Raw genomic sequence first — 27,171 nt, 5'->3', positions numbered from 1 at the left:
ATCTCTATGTTTTGTTTCCTCTTGATGTAGCCCTAAGCAGTGACTGGCGAGAAACACTTTCATGGAAAGGGGTTGCCAGGCTTCCCAAAATTACGAATCTCCAGAAATCTCAGCAAATATTTTTTCACCCAAACTAGATGATACTTTCAGGTAATGATCAGTACACTAAGGCGACTTGGTTCCACAAATTTCGTTCTGCTATGTTGAAGCGTTCGTTTTCAGTAACAGTTTGAATTTTTAGGTTTCACTCTGTTTTCTCCTTTATTGATAGATGTATTTGGAACTCTGAATCCAACACGGTTTGTGCTAGCTTCTTGAAACTTGACACAATAAAGTAGTTTCACGTTCTATCTCTATGTTTTGTTTCCTCTTGATGTAGCCCTAAGCAGTGACTGGCGAGAAACACTTTCATAGAATGGGGTGGCTTCCCAAAATTACGAATCTCCAGAAATCTCAGCAAATATTTTTTCACCCAAACTGGATGATACTTTCAGGTAATGATCAGTACACTAAGGCGACTTGGTTCCCCAAATTTCGTTCTTCTATGTTGAAGCGTTCGTTTCCAGTAACAGTTTGAATTTTAGGTTTCACTCTGTTTTCTCCTATTTTGATAGATGTATTTGGAACTCTGAATACAACAAGGTTTGTGCTAGGTTCTTGAAACTTGACACAATAAAGTAGTTTCACGTTCTATCTCTATGTTTTGTTTCCTCTTGATGTAGCCCTAACAGTGACTGGCGAGAAACACTTTCATGGAAAGGGGTTGCCAGGCTTCCAAAATATATGAATCTCCAGAAATCTCAGGAAATATTTTTTCACCCAAACAGGATGATACTTTCAGGTAATGATCAGTACACTAAGGCGACTTGGTTCCCCAAATTTCGTTTTTCTATGTTAAAGCATTCGTTTCCAGTAACAGTTTGAATTTTTAGGTGTCACTCTGTTTTCTCCTATATTGATAGATGTATTTGGAAGTCTAAATCCAACACGGTTTGTGCTAGCTTCTTGAAACTTGACATAATAAAGTAGTTTCACGTTCTATCTCTATGTTTTGTTTCCTCTTGATGTAGCCCTAAGCAGTGACTGGCGAGAAACACTTTCATGGAAAGGGGTTGCCAGGCTTCCCAAAATTACGAATCTCCAGAAATCTCAGCAAATATTTTTTCACCCAAACTGGATGATACTTTCAGGTAATGATCAGTACACTAAGGCGACTTGGTTCCCCAAATTTCGTTCTTCTATGTTGAAACATTCGTTTCCAGTAACAGTTTGAATTTTTAGGTTTCACTCTGTTTTCTCCTATATTGATAGATGTATTTGGAAGTCTAAATCCAACACGGTTTGTGCTAGCTTCTTGAAACTTGACACAATAAAGTAGTTTCACGTTCTATCTCTATGTTTTGTTTCCTCTTGATGTAGCCCTAAGCAGTGACTGGCGAGAAACACTTTCATGGAAAGGGGTTGCCAGGCTTCCCAAAATTACGAATCTCCAGAAATCTCAGCAAATATTTTTTCACCCAAACTGGATGATACTTTCAGGTAATGATCAGTACACTAAGGCGACTTGGTTCCCCAAATTTCGTTCTTCTATGTTGAAACGTTCGTTTCCAGTAACAGTTTGAATTTTTAGGTTTCACTCTGTTTTCTCCTATATTGATAGATGTATTTGGAACTCTAAATCCAACACGGTTTGTGCTAGCTTCTTGAAACTTGACACAATAAAGTAGTTTCACGTTCTATCTCTATGTTTTGTTTCCTCTTGATGTAGCCCTAAGCAGTGACTGGCGAGAAACACTTTCATGGAAAGGGGTTGCCAGGCTTCCCAAAATTACGAATCTCCAGAAATCTCAGCAAATATTTTTTCACCCAAACAGGATGATACTTTCAGGTAATGATCAGTACACTAAGGCGACTTGGTTCCCCAAATTTCGTTTTTCTATGTTAAAGCGTTCGTTTCCAGTAACAGTTTGAATTTTTAGGTTTCACTCTGTTTTCTCCTATATTGATAGATGTATTTGGAAGTCTAAATCCAACACGGTTTGTGCTAGCTTCTTGAAACTTGACACAATAAAGTAGTTTCACGTTCTATCTCTATGTTTTGTTTCCTCTTGATGTAGCCCTAAGCAGTGACTGGCGAGAAACACTTTCATGGAAAGGGGTTGCCAGGCTTCCCAAAATTACGAATCTCCAGAAATCTCAGCAAATATTTTTTCACCCAAACTGGATGATACTTTCAGGTAATGATCAGTACACTAAGGCGACTTGGTTCCCCAAATTTCGTTCTTCTATGTTGAAGCGTTCGTTTCCAGTAACAGTTTGAATTTTTAGGTTTCACTCTGTTTTCTCCTATATTGATAGATGTATTTGGAACTCTAAATCCAACACGGTTTGTGCTAGCTTCTTGAAACTTGACACAATAAAGTAGTTTCACGTTCTATCTCTATGTTTTGTTTCCTCTTGATGTAGCCCTAAGCAGTGACTGGCGAGAAACACTTTCATGGAAAGGGGTTGCCAGGCTTCCCAAAATTATGAATCTCCAGAAATCTCAGCAAATATTTTTTCACCCAAACTGGATGATACTTTCAGGTAATGATCAGTACACTAAGGCGACTTGGTTCCCCAAATTTCGTTCTTCTATGTTGAAGCGTTCGTTTCCAGTAACAGTTTGAATTTTTAGGTTTCACTCTGTTTTCTCCTATATTGATAGATGTATTTGGAACTCTAAATCCAACACGGTTTGTGCTAGCTTCTTGAAACTTGACACAATAAAGTAGTTTCACGTTTTATCTCTATGCTTTGTTTCCTCTTGATGTAGCCCTAAGCAGTGACTGGCGAGAAACACTTTCATGGAAAGGGGTGGCTTTCCAAAATTACGAATCTCCAGAAATCTCAGCAAATATTTTTTCACCCAAACTGGATGATACTTTCAGGTAATGATCAGTACACTATGGCGACTTGGTTCCCCAATTTCGTTCTTCTATGTGGAAGCGTTCGTTTCCAGTAACAGTTTGAATTTTAGGTTTCACTCTGTTTTCTCCTATATTGATAGATGTATTTGGAACTCTGAATCCAACAAGGTTTGTGCTAGGTTCTTGAAACTTGACACAATAAAGTAGTTTCACGTTCTATCTCTATGTTTTGTTTCCTCTTGATGTAGCCCTAACAGTGACTGGCGAGAAACACTTTCATGGAAAGGGTTTGCCAGGCTTCCCAAATATATGAATCTAGAGAAATCTCAGGAAATATTTTTTCACCCAAACAGGATGATACTTTCAGGAAATGATCAGTACACTAAGGCGACTTGGTTCCCCAAATTTCGTTTTTCTATGTTAAAGCGTTCATTTCCAGTAACAGTTTGAATTTTTAGGTTTCACTCTGTTTTCTCCTATATTGATAGATGTATTTGGAAGTCTAAATCCAACACGGATTGTGCTAGCTTCTTGAAACTTGACACAATAAAGTAGTTTCACGTTCTATCTCTATGTTTTGTTTCCTCTTGATGTAGCCCTAAGCAGTGACTGGCGAGAAACACTTTCATGGAAAGGGGTTGCCAGGCTTCCCAAAATTACGAATCTCCAGAAATCTCAGCAAATATTTTTTCACCCAAACTGGATGATACTTTCAGGTAATGATCAGTACACTAAGGCGACTTGGTTCCCCAAATTTCGTTCTTCTATGTTGAAGCGTTCGTTTCCAGTAACAGTTTGAATTTTTAGGTTTCACTCTGTTTTCTCCTATATTGATAGATGTATTTCGAACTCTAAATCCAACACGGTTTGTGCTAGCTTCTTGAAACTTGACACAATAAAGTAGTTTCACATTCTATCTCTATGTTTTGTTTCCTCTTGATGTAGCCCTAAGCAGTGACTGGCGAGATACACTTTCATGGAAAGGGGTTGCCAGGCTTCCCAAAATTACGAATCTCCAGAAATCTCAGCAAATATTTTTTCACCCAAACTGGATGATACTTTCAGGTAATGATCAGTACACTAAGGCGACTTGGTTCCCCAAATTTCGTTCTTCTATGTTGAAGCGTTCGTTTCCAGTAACAGTTTGAATTTTTAGGTTTCACTCTGTTTTCTCCTATATTGATAGATGTATTTGGAACTCTAAATCCAACACGATTTGTGCTAACTTCTTGAAACTTGACACAATAAAGTAGTTTCACGTTCTATCTATATGTTTTGTTTCCTCTTGATGTAGCCCTAACAGTGACTGGCGAGAAACACTTTCATGGAAAGGGGTTGCCAGGCTTCCCAAATATATGAATCTCCAGAAATCTCAGCAAATATTTTTTCACCCAAACAGGATGATACTTTCAGGAAATGATCAGTACACTAAGGCGACTTGGTTCCCCAATTTCATTTTTCTATGTTAAAGCGTTCGTTTCCAGTAACAGTTTGAATTTTTAGGTTTCACTCTGTTTTCTCCTATATTGATAGATGTATTTGGAAGTCTAAATCCAACACGGTTTGTGCTAGCTTCTTGAAACTTGGCACAATAAAGTAGTTTCAAGTTCTATCTCTATGCTTTGTTTCCTCTTGATGTAGCCCTAAGCAGTGACTGGTGAGAAACACTTCCATGGAAAGGGGTTGCCAGGCTTCCCAAAATTACGAATCTCCAGAAATCTCAGCAAATATTTTTTCTCCCAAACTGGATTATACTTTCAGGTAATGATCAGTACACTAAGGCGACTTGGTTCCCCAAATTTCGTTCTTCTATGTTGAAGCGTTCGTTTCCAGTAACAGTTTGAATTTTTAGGTTTCACTCTGTTTTCTCCTATATTGATAGATGTATTTGGAACTCTAAATCCAACAGGGTTTGTGCTACCTTCTTGAAACTTGACACAATAAAATAGTTTCACGTTCTATCTCTATGTTTTGTTTCCTCTTGACGTAGCCCTAAGCAGTGACTGGCGAGAAACACTTTCATGGAAAGGGGTTGCCAGGCTCCCAAAATTACGAATCTCCAGAAATCTCAGCAAATATTTTTTCACCCAAACAGGATGATACTTTCAGGTAATGACAGTACACTAAGGCGACTTGGTTCCCCAAATTTCGTTTTTCTATGTTAAAGCATTCGTTTCCAGTAACAGTTTGAATTTTTAGGTGTCACTCTGTTTTCTCCTATATTGATAGATGTATTTGGAAGTCTAAATCCAACACGGTTTGTGCTAGCTTCTTGAAACTTGACATAATAAAGTAGTTTCACGTTCTATCTCTATGTTTTGTTTCCTCTTGATGTAGCCCTAAGCAGTGACTGGCGAGAAACACTTTCATGGAAAGGGGTTGCCAGGCTTCCCAAAATTACGAATCTCCAGAAATCTCAGCAAATATTTTTTCACCCAAACTGGATGATACTTTCAGGTAATGATCAGTACACTAAGGCGACTTGGTTCCCCAAATGTCGTTCTTCTATGTTGAAGCGTTCGTTTCCAGTAACAGTTTGAATTTTTAGGTTTCACTCTGTTTTCTCCTATATTGATAGATGTATTTGGAACTCTAAATCCAACACGGTTTGTGCTAGCTTCTTGAAACTTGACACAATAAAGTAGTTTCACGTTCTATCTCTATGTTTTGTTTCCTCTTGATGTAGCCCTAAGCAGTGACTGGCGAGAAACACTTTCATGGAAAGGGGTTGCCAGGCTTCCCAAATATATGAATCTCCAGAAATCTCAGGAAATATTTTTTCACCCAAACAGGATGATACTTTCAGGTAATGATCAGTACATTAAGGCGACTTGGTTCCCCAAATTTCGTTTTTCTATGTTAAAGCGTTCGTTTCCAGTAACAGTTTGAATTTTTAGGTTTCACTCTGTTTTCTCCTATATTGATGGATGTATTTGGAAGTCTAAATCCAACACGGTTTGTGCTAGCTTCTTGAAACTTGACACAATAAAGTAGTTTCACGTTCTGTCTCTATGTTTTCTTTCCTCTTGTTGTAGCCCTAACAGTGACTGGCGAGAAACACTTTCATGGAAAGGGGTTGCCAGGCTTTCCAAAATTACGAATCTCCAGAAATCTCAGCAAATATTTTTTCACCCAAACTGGATGATACTTTCAGGTAATGATCAGTACACTAAGGCGACTTGGTTCCCCAAATTTCGTTCTTCTATGTTGAAGCGTTCGTTTCCAGTAACAGTTTGAATTTTTAGGTTTCACTCTGTTTTCTCCTATATTGATAGATGTATTTGGAACTCTAAATCCAACACGGTTTGTGCTAGCTTCTTGAAACTTGACACAATAAAGTAGTTTCACGTTCTATCTCTATGTTTTGTTTCCTCTTGATGTAGCCCTAAGCAGTGACTGGCGAGATACACTTTCATGGAAAGGGGTTGCCAGGCTTCCCACAATTACGAATCTCCAGAAATCTCAGCAAATATTTTTTCACCCAAACTGGATGATACTTTCAGGTAATGATCAGTACACTAAGGCGACTTGGTTCCCCAAATTTCGTTCTTCTATGTTGAAGCGTTCGTTTCCAGTAACAGTTTGAATTTTTAGGTTTCACTCTGTTTTCTCCTATATTGATAGATGTATTTGGAACTCTAAATCCAACACGGTTTGTGCTAGCTTCTTGAAACTTGACACAATAAAGTAGTTTCACGTTCTATCTCTATGTTTTGTTTCCTCTTGATGTAGCCCTAAGCAGTGACTGGCGAGAAACACTTTCATGGAAAGGGGTTGCCAGGCTTCCCAAAATTACGAATCTCCAGAAATCTCAGCAAATATTTTTTCACCCAAACTGGATGATACTTTCAGGTAATGATCAGTACACTAAGGCGACTTGGTTCCCCAAATTTCGTTCTTCTATGTTGAAGCGTTCGTTTCCAGTAACAGTTTGAATTTTTAGGTTTCACTCTGTTTTCTCCTATATTGATAGATGTATTTGGAACTCTAAATCCAACACGGTTTGTGCTAGCTTCTTGAAACTTGACACAATAAAGTAGTTTCACGTTTTATCTCTATATTTGTTTCCTCTTGATTTAGCCCTAAGCAGTGACTGGCGAGAAACACTTTCATGGAAAGGGGTGGCTTTCCAAAATTACGAATCTCCAGAAATCTCAGCAAATATTTTTTCACCCAAACTGGATGATACTTTCAGGTAATGATCAGTACACTAAGGCGACTTGGTTCCCCAAATTTCGTTCTTCTATGTTGAAGCGTTCGTTTCCAGTAACAGTTTGAATTTTAGGTTTCACTCTGTTTTCTCCTATATTGATAGATGTATTTGGAACTCTGAATCCAACAAGGTTTGTGCTAGGTTCTTGAAACTTGACACAATAAAGTAGTTTCACGTTCTATCTCTATGTTTTGTTTCCTCTTTATGTAGCCCTAACAGTGACTGGCGAGAAACACTTTCATGGAAAGGGGTTGCCAGGCTTCCCAAATATATGTATCTCCAGAAATCTCAGGAAATATTTTTTCACCCAAACAGGATGATACTTTCAGGAAATGATCAGTACACTAAGGCGACTTGGTTCCCCAAATTTCGTTTTTCTATGTTAAAGCGTTCATTTCCAGTAACAGTTTGAATTTTTAGGTTTCACTCTGTTTTCTCCTATATTGATAGATGTATTTGGAAGTCTAAATCCAACACGGTTTGTGCTAGCTTCTTGAAACTTGACACAATAAAGTAGTTTCACGTTCTATCTCTATGTTTTGTTTCCTCTTGATGTAGCCCTAAGCAGTGACTGGCGAGAAACACTTTCATGGAAAGGGGTTGCCAGGCTTCCCAAAATTACGAATCTCCAGAAATCTCAGCAAATATTTTTTCACCCAAACAGGATGATACTTTCAGGTAATGATCAGTACACTAAGGCGACTTGGTTCCCCAAATTTCGTTCTTCTATGTTGAAGCGTTCGTTTCCAGTAACAGTTTGAAATTTTAGGTTTCACTCTGTTTTCTCCTATATTGATAGATGTATTTGGAACTCTAAATCCAACACGGTTTGTGCTAGCTTCTTGAAACTTGACACAATAAGTAGTTTCACGTTCTATCTCTATGTTTTGTTTCCTCTTGATGTAGCCCTAAGCAGTGACTGGCGAGATACACTTTCATGGAAAGGGGTTGCCAGGCTTCCCAAAATTACGAATCTCCAGAAATCTCAGCAAATATTTTTTCACCCAAACTGGATGATACTTTCAGGTAATGATCAGTACACTAAGGCGACTTGGTTCCCCAAATTTCGTTCTTCTATGTTGAAGCGTTCGTTTCCAGTAACAGTTTGAATTTTTAGGTTTCACTCTGTTTTCTCCTATATTGATAGATGTATTTGGAACTCTAAATCCAACACGGTTTGTGCTAGCTTCTTGAAACTTGACACAATAAAGTAGTTTCACGTTCTATCTCTATGTTTTGTTTCCTCTTGATGTAGCCCTAAGCAGTGACTGGCGAGAAACACTTTCATGGAAAGGGGTGGCTTCCCAAAATTACGAATCTCCAGAAATCTCAGCAAATATTTTTTCACCCAAACAGGATGATACTTTCAGGTAATGATCAGTACATTAAGGCGACTTGGTTCCCCAAATTTCGTTTTTCTATGTTAAAGCGTTCGTTTCCAGTAACAGTTTGAATTTTAGGTTTCACTCTGTTTTCTCCTATATTGATAGATGTATTTGGAACTCTAAATCCAACACGGTTTGTGCTAGCTTCTTGAAACTTGACACAATAAAGTAGTTTCACGTTCTATCTCTATGTTTTGTTTCCTCTTGATGTAGCCCTAAGCAGTGACTGGCGAGAAACACTTTCATGGAAAGGGGTTGCCAGGCTTCCCAAAATTACGAATCTCCAGAAATCTCAGCAAATATTTTTTCACCCAAACTGGATGATACTTTCAGGTAATGATCAGTACACTAAGGCGACTTGGTTCCCCAAATTTCCTTCTTCTATGTTGAAGCGTTCGTTTCCAGTAAAATTTGAATTTTTAGGTTTCACTCTGTTTTCTCCTATATTGATAGATGTATTTGGAACTCTGAATACAACACGGTTTGTGCTAGCTTCTTGAAACTTGACACAATAAAGTAGTTTCACGTTCTATCTCTATGTTTTGTTTCCTCTTGATGTAGCCCTAACAGTGAATGGCGAGAAACACTTTCATGGAAAGGGGTTGCCAGGCTTCCCAAAATTACGAATCTCCAGAAATCTCAGCAAATATTTTTTCACCCAAACTGGATGATACTTTCAGGTAATGATCAGTACACTAAGGTGACTTGGTTCCCCAAATTTCGTTCTTCTATGTTGAAGCGTTCGTTTCCAGTAACAGTTTGAATTTTGGGTTTCACTCTGTTTTCTCCTATATTGATAGATGTATTTGGAACTCTGAATCCAACAAGGTTTGTGCTAGGTTCTTGAAACTTGACACAATAAAGTAGTTTCACGTTCTATCTCTGTGTTTTGTTTCCTCTTGATGTAGCCCTAACAGTGACTGGAGAGAAACACTTTCATGGAAAGGGATTGCCAGGCTTCCCAAATATATGAATCTCCAGAAATCTCAGGAAATATTTTTTCACCCAAACACGATGATATTTCAGGTAATGATCAGTACACTAAGGCGACTTGGTTCCCCAAACTTCGTTTTTCTATGTTAAAGCGTTCGTTTCCAGTAACAGTTTGAATTTTTAGGTTTCACTCTGTTTTCTCCTATATTGATAGATGTATTTGGAAGTCTAAATCCAACACGGTTTGTGCTAGCTTCTTGAAACTTGACACAATAAAGTAGTTTCACGTTCTATCTCTATGTTTTGTTTCCTCTTGATGTAGCCCTAAGCAGTGACTGGCGAGAAACACTTTCATGGAAAGGGGTTGCCAGGCTTCCCAAAATTACGAATCTCCAGAAATCTCAGAAAATATTTTTTCACCCAAACAGGATGATACTTTCATGTAATGATCAGTACACTAAGGCGACTTGGTTCCCCAAATTTCGTTCTTCTATGTTGAAGCGTTGGTTTCCAGTAACAGTTTGAATTTTTAGGTTTCACTCTGTTTTCTCCTATATTGATAGATGTATTTGGAAGTCTAAATCCAACACGGTTTGTGCTAGCTTCTTGAAACTTGACACAATAAAGTAGTTTCACGTTCTATCTCTATGTTTTGTTTCCTCTTGATGTAGCCCTAAGCAGTGACTGGCGAGAAACACTTTCATGGAAAGGGGTTGCCAGGCTTCCCAAAATTACGAATCTCCAGAAATCTGAGGAAATATTTTTTCACCGAAACTGGATGATACTTTCAGGTAATGATCAGTACACTAAGGCGACTTGGTTCCCCAAATTTCGTTCTTCTATGTTGAAGCGTTCGTTTCCAGTAACAGTTTGAATTTTTAGGTTTCACTCTGTTTTCTCCTATATTGATAGATGTATTTGAAACTCTAAATCCAACACGGTTTGTGCTAGCTTCTTGAAACTTGACACAATAAAGTAGTTTCAAGTTCTATCTCTATGTTTTGTTTCCTCTTGATGTAGCCCTAAGCAGTGACTGGCGAGATACACTTTCATGGAAAGGGGTTGCCAGGCTTCCCAAAATTACGAATCTCCAGAAATCTCAGCAAATATTTTTTCACCCAAACTGGATGACACTTTCAGGTAATGATCAGTACACTAAGGCGACTTGGTTCCCCAAATTTCGTTCTTCTATGTTGAAGCATTCGTTTCCAGTAACAGTTTGAATTTTTAGGTTTCACTCTGTTTTCTCCTATATTGATAGATGTATTTGGAACTCTAAATCCAACACGGTTTGTGCTAGCTTCTTGAAACTTGACACAATAAAGTAGTTTCACGTTCTATCTCTATGTTTTGTTTCCTCTTGATGTAGCCCTAAGCAGTGACTGGCGAGAAACACTTTCATGGAAAGGGGTTGCCAGGCTTCCCAAAATTACGAATCTCCAGAAATCTCAGCAAATATTTTTTCACCCAAACTGGATGATACTTTCAGGTAATGATCAGTACACTAAGGCGACTTGGTTTCCCAAATTTCGTTCTTCTATGTTGAAGCGTTCGTTTCCAGTAACAGTTTGAATTTTAGGTTTCACTCTGTTTTCTCCTATATTTATAGATGTATTTGGAACTCTGAATCCAACAAGGTTTGTGCTAGGTTCTTGAAACTTGACACAATAAAGAAGTTTCACGTTCTATCTCTATGTTTTGTTTCCTCTTGATGTAGCCCTAACAGTGACTGGCGAGAAACACTTTCATGGAAAGGGGTTGCCAGGCTTCCCAAATATATGAATCTCCAGAAATCTCAGCAAATATTTTTTCACCCAAACTGGATGATACTTTCAGGTAATGATCAGTACACTAAGGCGACTTGGTTCCCCAAATGTCGTTCTTCTATGTTGAAGCGTTCGTTTCCAGTAACAGTTTGAATTTTTAGGTTTCACTCTGTTTTCTCCTATATTGATAGATGTATTTGGAACTCTAAATCCAACACGGTTTGTGCTAGCTTCTTGAAACTTGACACAATAAAGTACTTTCACGTTCTATCTCTGTTTTGTTTCCTCTTGATGTAGCCCTAAGCAGTGACTGGCGAGAAACACTTTCATGGAAAGGGGTTGCCAGGCTTCCCAAAATTACGAATCTCCAGAAATCTCAGCAAATATTTTTTCACCCAAACTGGATGATACTTTCAGGTAATGATCAGTACACTAAGGCGACTTGGTTCCCCAAATGTCGTTCTTCTATGTTGAAGCGTTCGTTTCCAGTAACAGTTTGAATTTTTAGGTTTCACTCTGTTTTCTCCTATATTGATAGATGTATTTGGAACTCTAAATCCAACACGGTTTGTGCTAGCTTCTTGAAACTTGACACAATAAAGTAGTTTCACGTTCTATCTCTATGTTTTGTTTCCTCTTGATGTAGCCCTAAGCAGTGACTGGCGAGAAACACTTTCATGGAAAGGGGTTGCCAGGCTTCCCAAATATATGAATCTCCAGAAATCTCAGGAAATATTTTTTCACCCAAACAGGATGATACTTTCAGGTAATGATCAGTACATTAAGGCGACTTGGTTCCCCAAATTTCGTTTTTCTATGTTAAAGCGTTCGTTTCCAGTAACAGTTTGAATTTTTAGGTTTCACTCTGTTTTCTCCTATATTGATGGATGTATTTGGAAGTCTAAATCCAACACGGTTTGTGCTAGCTTCTTGAAACTTGACACAATAAAGTAGTTTCACGTTCTGTCTCTATGTTTTCTTTCCTCTTGATGTAGCCCTAAGCAGTGACTGGCGAGAAACACTTTCATGGAAAGGGGTTGCCAGGCTTCCCAAAATTACGAATCTCCAGAAATCTCAGCAAATATTTTTTCACCCAAACTGGATGATACTTTCAGGTAATGATCAGTACACTAAGGCGACTTGGTTCCCCAAATTTCGTTCTTCTATGTTGAAGCGTTCGTTTCCAGTAACAGTTTGAATTTTTAGGTTTCACTCTGTTTTCTCCTATATTGATAGATGTATTTGGAACTCTAAATCCAACACGGTTTGTGCTAGCTTCTTGAAACTTGACACAATAAAGTAGTTTCACGTTCTATCTCTATGTTTTGTTTCCTCTTGATGTAGCCCTAAGCAGTGACTGGCGAGATACACTTTCATGGAAAGGGGTTGCCAGGCTTCCCACAATTACGAATCTCCAGAAATCTCAGCAAATATTTTTTCACCCAAACTGGATGATACTTTCAGGTAATGATCAGTACACTAAGGCGACTTGGTTCCCCAAATTTCGTTCTTCTATGTTGAAGCGTTCGTTTCCAGTAACAGTTTGAATTTTTAGGTTTCACTCTGTTTTCTCCTATATTGATAGATGTATTTGGAACTCTAAATCCAACACGGTTTGTGCTAGCTTCTTGAAACTTGACACAATAAAGTAGTTTCACGTTCTATCTCTATGTTTTGTTTCCTCTTGATGTAGCCCTAAGCAGTGACTGGCGAGATACACTTTCATGGAAAGGGGTTGCCAGGCTTCCCACAATTACGAATCTCCAGAAATCTCAGCAAATATTTTTTCACCCAAACTGGATGATACTTTCAGGTAATGATCAGTACACTAAGGCGACTTGGTTCCCCAAATTTCGTTCTTCTATGTTAAAGCGTTCGTTTCCAGTAACAGTTTGAATTTTTAGGTTTCACTCTGTTTTCTCCTATATTGATAGATGTATTTGGAAGTCTAAATCCAACTCGGTTTGTGCTAGCTTCTTGAAACTTGACACAATAAAGTAGTTTCACGTTCTATCTCTATGTTTTGTTTCCTCTTGATGTAGCCCTAAGCAGTGACTGGCGAGATACACTTTCATGGAAATGGGTTGCCAGGCTTCCCAAAATTACGAATCTCCAGAAATCTCAGCAAATATTTTTTCACCCAAACTGGATGATACTTTCAGGTAATGATCAGTACACTAAGGCGACTTGGTTCCCCAAATGTCGTTCTTCTATGTTGAAGCGTTCGTTTCCAGTAACAGTTTGAATTTTTAGGTTTCACTCTGTTTTCTCCTATATTGATAGATGTATTTGGAACTCTAAATCCAACAGGGTTTGTGCTACCTTCTTGAAACTTGACACAATAAAATAGTTTCACGTTCTATCTCTATGTTTTGTTTCCTCTTGACGTAGCCCTAAGCAGTGACTGGCGAGAAACACTTTCATGGAAAGGGGTTGCCAGGCTTCCCAAAATTACGAATCTCCAGAAATCTCAGGAAATATTTTTTCACCCAAACAGGATGATACTTTCAGGAAATGATCAGTACACTAAGGCGACTTGCTCCCCAAATTTCGTTTTTCTATGTTAAAGCGTTCATTTCCAGTAACAGTTTGAATTTTTAGGTTTCACTCTGTTTTCTCCTATATTGATAGATGTATTTGGAAGTCTAAATCCAACACGGTTTGTGCTAGCTTCTTGAAACTTGACACAATAAAGTAGTTTCACGTTCTATCTCTATGTTTTGTTTCCTCTTGATGTAGCCCTAAGCAGTGACTGGCGAGAAACACTTTCATGGAAAGGGGTTGCCAGGCTTCCCAAAATTACGAATCTCCAGAAATCTCAGCAAATATTTTTTCACCCAAACTGGATGATACTTTCAGGTAATGATCAGTACACTAAGGCGACTTGGTTCCCCAAATTTCGTTCTTCTATGTTGAAGCGTTCGTTTCCAGTAACAGTTTGAATTTTTAGGTTTCACTCTGTTTTCTCCTATATTGATAGATGTATTTGGAACTCTAAATCCAACACGGTTTGTGCTAGCTTCTTGAAACTTGACAAAATAAAGTAGTTTCACGTTCTATCTCTATGTTTTGTTTCCTCTTGATGTAGCCCTAAGCAGTGACTGGCGAGAAACACTTTCATGGAAAGGGGTGGCTTCCCAAAATTACGAATCTCCAGAAATCTCAGCAAATATTTTTTCACCCAAACAGGATGATACTTTCAGGTAATGATCAGTACATTAAGGCGACTTGGTTCCCCAAATTTCGTTTTTCTATGTTAAAGCGTTCGTTTCCAGTAACAGTTTGAATTTTTAGGTTTCACTCTGTTTTCTCCTATATTGATAGATGTATTTGGAACTCTAAATCCAACACGGTTTGTGCTAGCTTCTTGAAACTTGACACAATAAAGTAGTTTCACGTTCTATCTCTATGTTTTGTTTCCTCTTGATGTAGCCCTAAGCAGTGACTGGCGAGAAACACTTTCATGGAAAGGGGTTGCCAGGCTTCCCAAAATTACGAATCTCCAGAAATCTCAGCAAATATTTTTTCACCCAAACTGGATGATACTTTCAGGTAATGATCAGTACACTAAGGCGACTTGGTTCCCCAAATTTCGTTCTTCTATGTTGAAGCGTTCGTTTCCAGTAACAGTTTGAATTTTTAGGTTTCACTCTGTTTTCTCCTATATTGATAGATGTATTTGGAACTCTAAATCCAACACGGTTTGTGCTAGCTTCTTGAAACTTGACACAATAAAGTAGTTTCACGTTCTATCTCTATGTTTTGTTTCCTCTTGATGTAGCCCTAAGCAGTGACTGGCGAGATACACTTTCATGGAAAGGGGTTGCCAGGCTTCCCACAATTACGAATCTCCAGAAATCTCAGCAAATATTTTTTCACCCAAACTGGATGATACTTTCAGGTAATGATCAGTACACTAAGGCGACTTGGTTCCCCAAATTTCGTTCTTCTATGTTGAAGCGTTCGTTTCCAGTAACAGTTTGCATTTTTAGGTTTCACTCTGTTTTCTCCTATATTGATAGATGTATTTGGAACTCAAAATCCAACACGGTTTGTGCTAGCTTCTTGAAACTTGACACAATAAAGTAGTTTCACGTTCTATCTCTATGTTTTGTTTCCTCTTGATGTAGCCCTAAGCAGTGACTGGCGAGAAACACTTTCATGGAAAGGGGTTGCCAGGCTTCCCAAAATTATGAATCTCCAGAAATCTCAGCAAATATTTTTTCACCCAAACTGGATGATACTTTCAGGTAATGATCAGTACACTAAGGCGACTTGGTTCCCCAAATTTCGTTCTTCTATGTTGAAGCGTTCGTTTCCAGTAACAGTTTGAATTTTTAGGTTTCACTCTGTTTTCTCCTATATTGATAGATGTATTTGGAACTCTAAATCTAACACGGTTTGTGCTAGCTTCTTGAAACTTGACACAATAAAGTAGTTTCACGTTTTATCTCTATGTTTTGTTTCCTCTTGATGTAGCCCTAAGCAGTGACTGGCGAGAAACACTTTCATGGAAAGGGGTGGCTTCCCAAAATTACGAATCTCCAGAAATCTCAGCAAATATTTTTTCACCCAAACTGGATGATACTTTCAGGTAATGATCAGTACACTAAGGCGACTTGGTTCCCCAAATGTCGTTCTTCTATGTTGAAGCGTTCGTTTCCAGTAACAGTTTGAATTTTAGGTTTCACTCTGTTTTCTCCTATATTGATAGATGTATTTGGAACTCTGAATCCAACAAGGTTTGTGCTAGGTTCTTGAAACTTGACACAATAAATTAGTATCACGTTCTATCTCTATGTTTTGTTTCCTCTTGATGTAGCCCTAACAGTGACCGGCGAGAAACACTTTCATGAAAAGGGGTTGCCAGGCTTCCCAAATATATGAATCTAGAGAAATCTCAGGAAATATTTTTTCACCCAAACAGGATGATACTTTCAGATAATGATCAGTACACTAAGGCGACTTGGTTCCCCAAATGTCGTTCTTCTATGTTGAAGCGTTCATTTCCAGTAACAGTTTGAATTTTTAGGTTTCACTCTGTTTTCTCCTATATTGATAGATGTATTTGGAACTCTAAATCCAACACGGTTTGTGCTTGCTTCTTGAAACTTGACACAATAAAGTAGTTTCACGTTCTATCTCTATGTTTTGTTTCCTCTTGATGTAGCCCTAAGCAGTGACTGGCGAGGAACACTTTCATGGAAAGGGGTTGCCAGGCTTCCCAAAATTACGAATCTCCAGAAATCTCAGCAAATATTTTTTCACCCAAACTGGATGATACTTTCAGGTAATGATCAGTACACTAAGGCGACTTGGTTCCCCAAATGTCGTTCTTCTATGTTGAAGCGTTCGTTTCCAGTAACAGTTTGAATTTTTAGGTTTCACTCTGTTTTCTCCTATATTGATAGATGTATTTGGAACTCTAAATCCAACACGGTTTCTGCTAGCTTCTTGAAACTTGACACAATAAAGTAGTTTCACGTTCTATCTCTATGTTTTGTTTCCTCTTGATGTAGCCCTAAGCAGTGACTGGCGAGAAACACTTTCATGGAAAGGGGTCGCTTCCCAAAATTACGAATCTCCAGAAATCTCAGCAAATATTTTTTCACCCAAACTGGATGATACTTTCAGGTAATGATCAGTACACTAAGGCGACTTGGTTCCCCAAATGTCGTTCTTCTATGTTGAAGCGTTCGTTTCCAGTAACAGTTTGAATTTTTGGGTTTCACTCTGTTTTCTCCTATATTGATAGATGTATTTGGAACTCTAAATCCAACAAGGTTTGTGCTAGCTTCTTGAAACTTGACACAATAAAGTAGTTTCACGTTCTATCTCTATGTTTTGTTTCCTCTTGATGTAGCCCTAAGCAGTGACTGGCGAGAAACACTTTCATGGAAAGGGGTTGCCAGGCTTCCCAAAATTACGAATCTCCAGAAATCTCAGCAAATATTTTTTCACCCAAACTAGATGATACTTTCAGGTAATGATCAGTACACTAAGGCGACTTGGTTCCACAAATTTCGTTCTGCTATGTTGAAGCGTTCGTTTTCAGTAACAGTTTGAATTTTTAGGTTTCACTCTGTTTTCTCCTTTATTGATAGATGTATTTGGAACTCTGAATCCAACACGGTTTGTGCTAGCTTCTTGAAACTTGACACAATAAAGTAGTTTCACGTTCTATCTCTATGTTTTGTTTCCTCTTGATGTAGCCCTAAGCAGTGACTGGCGAGAAACACTTTCATAGAATGGGGTGGCTTCCCAAAATTACGAATCTCCAGAAATCTCAGCAAATATTTTTTCACCCAAACTGGATGATACTTTCAGGTAATGATCAGTACACTAAGGCGACTTGGTTCCCCAAATTTCGTTCTTCTATGTTGAAGCGTTCGTTTCCAGTAACAGTTTGAATTTTAGGTTTCACTCTGTTTTCTCCTATTTTGATAGATGTATTTGGAACTCTGAATACAACAAGGTTTGTGCTAGGTTCTTGAAACTTGACACAATAAAGTAGTTTCACGTTCTATCTCTATGTTTTGTTTCCTCTTGATGTAGCCCTAACAGTGACTGGCGAGAAACACTTTCATGGAAAGGGGTTGCCAGGCTTCCAAAATATATGAATCTCCAGAAATCTCAGGAAATATTTTTTCACCCAAACAGGATGATACTTTCAGGTAATGATCAGTACACTAAGGCGACTTGGTTCCCCAAATTTCGTTTTTCTATGTTAAAGCATTCGTTTCAGGTAACAGTTTGAATTTTTAGGTGTCACTCTGTTTTCTCCTATATTGATAGATGTATTTGGAAGTCTAAATCCAACACGGTTTGTGCTAGCTTCTTGAAACTTGACATAATAAAGTAGTTTCACGTTCTATCTCTATGTTTTGTTTCCTCTTGATGTAGCCCTAAGCAGTGACTGGCGAGAAACACTTTCATGGAAAGGGGTTGCCAGGCTTCCCAAAATTACGAATCTCCAGAAATCTCAGCAAATATTTTTTCACCCAAACTGGATGATACTTTCAGGTAATGATCAGTACACTAAGGCGACTTGGTTCCCCAAATTTCGTTCTTCTATGTTGAAACATTCGTTTCCAGTAACAGTTTGAATTTTTAGGTTTCACTCTGTTTTCTCCTATATTGATAGATGTATTTGGAACTCTAAATCCAACACGGTTTGTGCTAGCTTCTTGAAACTTGACACAATAAAGTAGTTTCACGTTCTATCTCTATGTTTTGTTTCCTCTTGATGTAGCCCTAAGCAGTGACTGGCGAGAAACACTTTCATGGAAAGGGGTTGCCAGGCTTCCCAAAATTACGAATCTCCAGAAATCTCAGCAAATATTTTTTCACCCAAACAGGATGATACTTTCAGGTAATGATCAGTACACTAAGGCGACTTGGTTCCCCAAATTTCGTTTTTCTATGTTAAAGCGTTCGTTTCCAGTAACAGTTTGAATTTTTAGGTTTCACTCTGTTTTCTCCTATATTGATAGATGTATTTGGAAGTCTAAATCCAACACGGTTTGTGCTAGCTTCTTGAAACTTGACACAATAAAGTAGTTTCACGTTCTATCTCTATGTTTTGTTTCCTCTTGATGTAGCCCTAAGCAGTGACTGGCGAGAAACACTTTCATGGAAAGGGGTTGCCAGGCTTCCCAAAATTACGAATCTCCAGAAATCTCAGCAAATATTTTTTCACCCAAACTGGATGATACTTTCAGGTAATGATCAGTACACTAAGGCGACTTGGTTCCCCAAATTTCGTTCTTCTATGTTGAAGCGTTCGTTTCCAGTAACAGTTTGAATTTTTAGGTTTCACTCTGTTTTCTCCTATATTGATAGATGTATTTGGAACTCTAAATCCAACACGGTTTGTGCTAGCTTCTTGAAACTTGACACAATATAGTAGTTTCACGTTCTATCTCTATGTTTTTTTTCCTCTTGATGTAGCCCTAAGCAGTGACTGGCGAGATACACTTTCATGGAAAGGGGTTGCCAGGCTTCCCAAAATTACGAATCTCCAGAAATCTCAGCAAATATTTTTTCACCCAAACTGGATGATACTTTCAGGTAATGATCAGTACACTAAGGCGACTTGGTTCCCCAAATTTCGTTCTTCTATGTTGAAGCGTTCGTTTCCAGTAACAGTTTGAATTTTTAGGTTTCACTCTGTTTTCTCCTATATTGATAGATGTATTTGGAACTCTAAATCCAACACGGTTTGTGCTAGCTTCTTGAAACTTGACACAATAAAGTAGTTTCACGTTCTATCTCTATGTTTTGTTTCCTCTTGATGTAGCCCTAAGCAGTGACTGGCGAGAAACACTTTCATGGAAAGGGGTTGCCAGGCTTCCCAAAATTACGAATCTCCAGAAATCTCAGCAAATATTTTTTCACCCAAACTGGATGATACTTTCAGGTAATGATCAGTACACTAAGGCGACTTGGTTCCCCAAATTTCGTTCTTCTATGTTGAAGCGTTCGTTTCCAGTAACAGTTTGAATTTTTAGGTTTCACTCTGTTTTCTCCTATATTGATAGATGTATTTGGAACTCTAAATCCAACACGGTTTGTGCTAGCTTCTTGAAACTTGACACAATAAAGTAGTTTCACGTTCTATCTCTATGTTTTGTTTCCTCTTGATGTAGCCCTAAGCAGTGACTGGCGAGATACACTTTCATGGAAAGGGGTTGCCAGGCTTCCCAAAATTACGAATCTCCAGAAATCTCAGCAAATATTTTTTCACCCAAACTGGATGATACTTTCAGGTAATGATCAGTACACTAAGGCGACTTGGTTCCCCAAATTTCGTTCTTCTATGTTGAAGCGTTCGTTTCCAGTAACAGTTTGAATTTTTAGGTTTCACTCTGTTTTCTCCTATATTGATAGATGTATTTGGAACTCTAAATCCAACACGGTTTGTGCTAGCTTCTTGAAACTTGACACAATAAAGTAGTTTCACGTTCTATCTCTATGTTTTGTTTCCTCTTGATGTAGCCCTAAGCAGTGAATGGCGAGATACACTTTCATGGAAATGGGTTGCCAGGCTTCCCAAAATTACGAATCTCCAGAAATCTCAGCAAATATTTTTTCACCCAAACTGGATGATACTTTCAGGTAATGATCAGTACACTAAGGCGACTTGGTTCCCCAAATTTCGTTCTTCTATGTTGAAGCGTTCGTTTCCAGTAACAGTTTGAATTTTTAGGTTTCACTCTGTTTTCTCCTATATTGATAGATGTATTTGGAACTCTAAATCCAACAGGGTTTGTGCTACCTTCTTGAAACTTGACACAATAAAATAGTTTCACGTTCTATCTCTATGTTTTGTTTCCTCTTGACGTAGCCCTAAGCAGTGACTGGCGAGAAACACTTTCATGGAAAGGGGTTGCCAGGCTTCCCAAAATTACGAATCTCCAGAAATCTCAGGAAATATTTTTTCACCCAAACAGGATGATACTTTCAGGAAATGATCAGTACACTAAGGCGACTTGGTTCCCCAAATTTCGTTTTTCTATGTTAAAGCGTTCATTTCCAGTAACAGTTTGAATTTTTATGTTTCACTCTGTTTTCTCCTATATTGATAGATGTATTTGGAAGTCTAAATCCAACACGGTTTGTGCTAGCTTCTTGAAACTTGACACAATAAAGTAGTTTCACGTTCTATCTCTATGTTTTGTTTCCTCTTGATGTAGCCCTAAGCAGTGACTGGCGAGAAACACTTTCATGGAAAGGGGTTGCCAGGCTTCCCAAAATTACGAATCTCCAGAAATCTCAGCAAATATTTTTTCACCCAAACTGGATGATACTTTCAGGTAATGATCAGTACACTACGGCGACTTGGTTCCCCAAATTTCGTTCTTCTATGTTGAAGCGTTCGTTTCCAGTAACAGTTTGAATTTTTAGGTTTCACTCTGTTTTCTCCTATATTGATAGATGTATTTGGAACTCTAAATCCAACACGGTTTGTGCTAGCTTCTTGAAACTTGACACAATAAAGTAGTTTCACGTTCTATCTCTATGTTTTGTTTCCTCTTGATGTAGCCCTAAGCAGTGACTGGCGAGATACACTTTCATGGAAAGGGGTTGCCAGGCTTCCCAAAATTACGAATCTCCAGAAATCTCAGCAAATATTTTTTCACCCAAACTGGATGATACTTTCAGGTAATGATCAGTACACTAAGGCGACTTGGTTCCCCAAATTTCGTTCTTCTATGTTGAAGCGTTCGTTTCCAGTAACAGTTTGAATTTTTAGGTTTCACTCTGTTTTCTCCTATATTGATAGATGTATTTGGAACTCTAAATCCAACACGGTTTGTGCTAGCTTCTTGAAACTTGACAAAATAAAGTAGTTTCACGTTCTATCTCTATGTTTTGTTTCCTCTTGATGTAGCCCTAAGCAGTGACTGGCGAGAAACACTTTCATGGAAAGGGGTGGCTTCCCAAAATTACGAATCTCCAGAAATCTCAGCAAATATTTTTTCACCCAAACAGGATGATACTTTCAGGTAATGATCAGTACATTAAGGCGACTTGGTTCCCCAAATTTCGTTTTTCTATGTTAAAGCGTTCGTTTCCAGTAACAGTTTGAATTTTTAGGTTTCACTCTGTTTTCTCCTATATTGATAGATGTATTTGGAACTCTAAATCCAACACGGTTTGTGCTAGCTTCTTGAAACTTGACACAATAAAGTAGTTTCACGTTCTATCTCTATGTTTTGTTTCCTCTTGATGTAGCCCTAAGCAGTGACTGGCGAGAAACACTTTCATGGAAAGGGGTTGCCAGGCTTCCCAAAATTACGAATCTCCAGAGATCTCAGCAAATATTTTTTCACCCAAACTGGATGATACTTTCAGGTAATGATCAGTACACTAAGGCGACTTGGTTCCCCAAATTTCGTTCTTCTATGTTGAAGCGTTCGTTTCCAGTAACAGTTTGAATTTTTAGGTTTCACTCTGTTTTCTCCTATATTGATAGATGTATTTGGAACTCTAAATCCAACAGGGTTTGTGCTACCTTCTTGAAACTTGAAACAATAAAATAGTTTCACGTTCTATCTCTATGTTTTGTTTCCTCTTGACGTAGCCCTAAGCAGTGACTGGCGAGAAACACTTTCATGGAAAGGGGTTGCCAGGCTTCCCAAAATTACGAATCTCCAGAAATCTCAGCAAATATTTTTTCACCCAAACTGGATGATACTTTCAGGTAATGATCAGTACACTAAGGCGACTTGGTTCCCCAAATTTCGTTCTTCTATGTTGAAGCGTTCGTTTCCAGTAACAGTTTGAATTTTTAGGTTTCACTCTGTTTTCTCCTATATTGATAGATGTATTTGGAACTCAAAATCCAACACGGTTTGTGCTAGCTTCTTGAAACTTGACACAATAAAGTAGTTTCACGTTCTATCTCTATGTTTTGTTTCCTCTTGATGTAGCCCTAAGCAGTGACTGGCGAGAAACACTTTCATGGAAAGGGGTTGCCAGGCTTCCCAAAATTATGAATCTCCAGAAATCTCAGCAAATATTTTTTCACCCAAACTGGATGATACTTTCAGGTAATGATCAGTACACTAAGGCGACTTGGTTCCCCAAATTTCGTTCTTCTATGTTGAAGCGTTCGTTTCCAGTAACAGTTTGAATTTTTAGGTTTCACTCTGTTTTCTCCTATATTGATAGATGTATTTGGAACTCTAAATCCAACACGGTTTGTGCTAGCTTCTTGAAACTTGACACAATAAAGTAGTTTCACGTTTTATCTCTATGTTTTGTTTCCTCTTGATGTAGCCCTAAGCAGTGACTGGCGAGAAACACTTTCATGGAAAGGGGTGGCTTCCCAAAATTACGAATCTCCAGAAATCTCAGCAAATATTTTTTCACCCAAACTGGATGATACTTTCAGGTAATGATCAGTACACTAAGGCGACTTGGTTCCCCAAATTTCGTTCTTCTATGTTGAAGCGTTCGTTTCCAGTAACAGTTTGAATTTTAGGTTTCACTCTGTTTTCTCCTATATTGATAGATGTATTTGGAACTCTGAATCCAACAAGGTTTGTGCTAGGTTCTTGAAACTTGACACAATAAATTAGTATCACGTTCTATCTCTATGTTTTGTTTCCTCTTGATGTAGCCCTAACAGTGACCGGCGAGAAACACTTTCATGAAAAGGGGTTGCCAGGCTTCCCAAATATATGAATCTAGAGAAATCTCAGGAAATATTTTTTCACCCAAACAGGATGATACTTTCAGGTAATGATCAGTACACTAAGGCGACTTGGTTCCCCAAATGTCGTTCTTCTATGTTGAAGCGTTCGTTTCCAGTAACAGTTTGAATTTTTAGGTTTCACTCTGTTTTCTCCTATATTGATAGATGTATTTGGAACTCTAAATCCAACACGGTTTGTGCTTGCTTCTTGAAACTTGACACAATAAAGTAGTTTCACGTTCTATCTCTATGTTTTGTTTCCTCTTGATGTAGCCCTAAGCAGTGACTGGCGAGGAACACTTTCATGGAAAGGGGTTGCCAGGCTTCCCAAAATTACGAATCTCCAGAAATCTCAGCAAATATTTTTTCACCCAAACTGGATGATACTTTGAGGTAATGATCAGTACACTAAGGCGACTTGGTTCCCCAAATGTCGTTCTTCTATGTTGAAGCGTTCGTTTCCAGTAACAGTTTGAATTTTTAGGTTTCACTCTGTTTTCTCCTATATTGATAAATGTATTTGGAACTCTAAATCCAACACGGTTTGTGCTAGCTTCTTGAAACTTGACACAATAAAGTTGTTTCACGTTCTATCTATATGTTTTGTTTCCTCTTGATGTAGCCCTAACAGTGACTGGCGAGAAACACTTTCATGGAAAGGGGTTGCCAGGCTTCCCATATATACGAATCTCCAGAAATCTCAGGAAATATTTTTTCACCCACACAGGATGATACTTTCAGGTAATGATCAGTACACTAAGGCGACTTGGTTCCCCAAATGTCGTTCTTCTATGTTGAAGCGTTCGTTTCCAGTAACAGTTTGAATTTTTAGGTTTCACTCTGTTTTCTCCTATATTGATAGATGTATTTGGAACTCTAAATCCAACACGGTTTGTGCTTGCTTCTTGAAACTTGACACAATAAAGTAGTTTCACGTTCTCTCTCTATGTTTTGTTTCCTCTTGATGTAGCCCTAAGCAGTGACTGGCGAGGAACACTTTCATGGAAAGGGGTTGCCAGGCTTCCCAAAATTACGAATCTCCAGAAATCTCAGCAAATATTTTTTCACCCAAACTGGATGATACTTTGAGGTAATGATCAGTACACTAAGGCGACTTGGTTCCCCAAATTTCGTTCTTCTATGTTGAAGCGTTCGTTTCCAGTAACAGTTTGAATTTTTAGGTTTCACTCTGTTTTCTCCTATATTGATAGATGTATTTGGAACTCTAAATCCAACACGGTTTCTGCTAGCTTCTTGAAACTTGACACAATAAAGTAGTTTCACGTTCTATCTCTATGTTTTGTTTCCTCTTGATGTAGCCCTAAGCAGTGACTGGCGAGAAACACTTTCATGGAAAGGGGTGGCTTCCCAAAATTACGAATCTCCAGAAATCTCAGCAAATATTTTTTCACCCAAACTGGATGATACTTTCAGGTAATGATCAGTACACTAAGGCGACTTGGTTCCCCAAATGTCGTTCTTCTATGTTGAAGCGTTCGTTTCCAGTAACAGTTTGAATTTTTAGGTTTCACTCTGTTTTCTCCTATATTGATAGATGTATTTGGAACTCTAAATCCAACAAGGTTTGTGCTAGCTTCTTGAAACTTGACACAATAAAGTAGTTTCACGTTCTATCTCTATGTTTTGTTTCCTCTTGATGTAGCCCTAAGCAGTGACTGGCGAGAAACACTTTCATGGAAAGGGGTTGCCAGGCTTCCCAAAATTACGAATCTCCAGAAATCTCAGCAAATATTTTTTCACCCAAACTAGATGATACTTTCAGGTAATGATCAGTACACTAAGGCGACTTGGTTCCACAAATTTCGTTCTGCTATGTTGAAGCGTTCGTTTTCAGTAACAGTTTGAATTTTTAGGTTTCACTCTGTTTTCTCCTTTATTGATAGATGTATTTGGAACTCTGAATCCAACACGGTTTGTGCTAGCTTCTTGAAACTTGACACAATAAAGTAGTTTCACGTTCTATCTCTATGTTTTGTTTCCTCTTGATGTAGCCCTAAGCAGTGACTGGCGAGAAACACTTTCATAGAATGGGGTGGCTTCCCAAAATTACGAATCTCCAGAAATCTCAGCAAATATTTTTTCACCCAAACTGGATGATACTTTCAGGTAATGATCAGTACACTAAGGCGACTTGGTTCCCCAAATTTCGTTCTTCTATGTTGAAGCGTTCGTTTCCAGTAACAGTTTGAATTTTAGGTTTCACTCTGTTTTCTCCTATTTTGATAGATGTATTTGGAACTCTGAATACAACAAGGTTTGTGCTAGGTTCTTGAAACTTGACACAATAAAGTAGTTTCACGTTCTATCTCTATGTTTTGTTTCCTCTTGATGTAGCCCTAACAGTGACTGGCGAGAAACACTTTCATGGAAATGGGTTGCCAGGCTTCCAAAATATATGAATCTCCAGAAATCTCAGGAAATATTTTTTCACCCAAACAGGATGATACTTTCAGGTAATGATCAGTACACTAAGGCGACTTGGTTCCCCAAATTTCGTTTTTCTATGTTAAAGCATTCGTTTCCAGTAACAGTTTGAATTTTTAGGTGTCACTCTGTTTTCTCCTATATTGATAGATGTATTTGGAAGTCTAAATCCAACACGGTTTGTGCTAGCTTCTTGAAACTTGACATAATAAAGTAGTTTCACGTTCTATCTCTATGTTTTGTTTCCTCTTGATGTAGCCCTAAGCAGTGACTGGCGAGAAACACTTTCATGGAAAGGGGTTGCCAGGCTTCCCAAAATTACGAATCTCCAGAAATCTCAGCAAATATTTTTTCACCCAAACTGGATGATACTTTCAGGTAATGATCAGTACACTAAGGCGACTTGGTTCCCCAAATTTCGTTCTTCTATGTTGAAACATTCGTTTCCAGTAACAGTTTGAATTTTTAGGTTTCACTCTGTTTTCTCCTATATTGATAGATGTATTTGGAACTCTAAATCCAACACGGTTTGTGCTAGCTTCTTGAAACTTGACACAATAAAGTAGTTTCACGTTCTATCTCTATGTTTTGTTTCCTCTTGATGTAGCCCTAAGCAGTGACTGGCGAGAAACACTTTCATGGAAAGGGGTTGCCAGGCTTCCCAAAATTACGAATCTCCAGAAATCTCAGCAAATATTTTTTCACCCAAACAGGATGATACTTTCAGGTAATGATCAGTACACTAAGGCGACTTGGTTCCCCAAATTTCGTTTTTCTATGTTAAAGCGTTCGTTTCCAGTAACAGTTTGAATTTTTAGGTTTCACTCTGTTTTCTCCTATATTGATAGATGTATTTGGAAGTCTAAATCCAACACGGTTTGTGCTAGCTTCTTGAAACTTGACACAATAAAGTAGTTTCACGTTCTATCTCTATGTTTTGTTTCCTCTTGATGTAGCCCTAAGCAGTGACTGGCGAGAAACACTTTCATGGAAAGGGGTTGCCAGGCTTCCCAAAATTACGAATCTCCAGAAATCTCAGCAAATATTTTTTCACCCAAACTGGATGATACTTTCAGGTAATGATCAGTACACTAAGGCGACTTGGTTCCCCAAATTTCGTTCTTCTATGTTGAAGCGTTCGTTTCCAGTAACAGTTTGAATTTTTAGGTTTCACTCTGTTTTCTCCTATATTGATAGATGTATTTGGAACTCTAAATCCAACACGGTTTGTGCTAGCTTCTTGAAACTTGACACAATAAAGTAGTTTCACGTTCTATCTCTATGTTTTGTTTCCTCTTGATGTAGCCCTAAGCAGTGA

The sequence above is a fragment of the Spermophilus citellus genome (assembly GCF_964194105.1).
Source record: "Spermophilus citellus genome assembly, chromosome: 7".
Lineage (NCBI taxonomy): Eukaryota > Metazoa > Chordata > Mammalia > Rodentia > Sciuridae > Spermophilus > Spermophilus citellus.
This window is presented reverse-complemented; position numbering follows the sequence as displayed.